This window comes from Dermacentor silvarum, chromosome 4, assembly GCF_013339745.2.
Source record: "Dermacentor silvarum isolate Dsil-2018 chromosome 4, BIME_Dsil_1.4, whole genome shotgun sequence".
NCBI lineage: Eukaryota > Metazoa > Arthropoda > Arachnida > Ixodida > Ixodidae > Dermacentor > Dermacentor silvarum.
In genome coordinates this window covers 213,283,793-213,284,763 of record NC_051157.2, presented here as the reverse complement: position 1 = coordinate 213,284,763, position 971 = coordinate 213,283,793, and positions in this window count along the sequence as shown.

The window sequence follows — 971 nt, the reverse complement described above, 5'->3', positions numbered from 1 at the left end:
TGTGCGAGTAAAAACTAGACTTTTTCTTGGTGAAAGAGTGCCAGTTTAACACATAAACTAGCTCCATGGCAATTTGCAATAAAGGAGTATAAGCATCCTCTGAAAACATGCCCATAAAGAACAGTGCTAGAAGAGCTCTTGAAAAAAAGAACATCAGTGTATCTGTCATAAAGGCCAACTCTAGTGTTTTTTACTTAACATATTTTTAGTACCAATATTGAGGTGCAAGCTCACCACATTATATTAGCTTGCCAATGTAGCAAATCACAGTGGTACTTGACTGTCTTGCGAACTCGGATGTGAAGATTGGCACCAATCTGCAGCATAGCATGGTCTGCTTACACTTCATCTCCAGGCCCAGCCATACCTATAGCAGCATTAAAACAAGTGAGCTTAGTGCCATAAGAGAAACAATATAGAAAGTGACACTGTGAACAAAGCAACCTTCATTAGGCATAAACAGTAATAAAATGCAGACATTGTACCCATAGCTAAGTTGACTTTGAGCAACATAGCATGCACAGTAAGAAAGATCTGATGTATGAGCCATCTACTTGAAGAAGATACTCGAAAGCCCATTTTTTGCCGCCCCCCCCCCTTCCCCTCATGCACGGATGGCTGTCTGGCTGAGTAAACCTGGTTTATCCCAGATATAGTGTAAGCAAGCGTTGTCACTTGGGGGGGGGGGCAATCCTAATATTATTGCAGAACATGTATTCTTACAATGACGTTAATGTTTTTCTAACGCTGGCCATCCTGCAGACCCTGCAACATTATAGCATCGATAAGGCTAACCAATAAGTGTCCCAAGAAGCATAACTCCGGATTTCTACCGGGAAGCATTCACTACATTTTGACAAACATGCTTCTATAGCTTCAACCCTATTATCAGGAACATAGCACAAGCTTCAAGCATCTGCACAAACTTAATGCAAAAAGGTGCCATTAAGAATTCCATAATAGTTTCTATC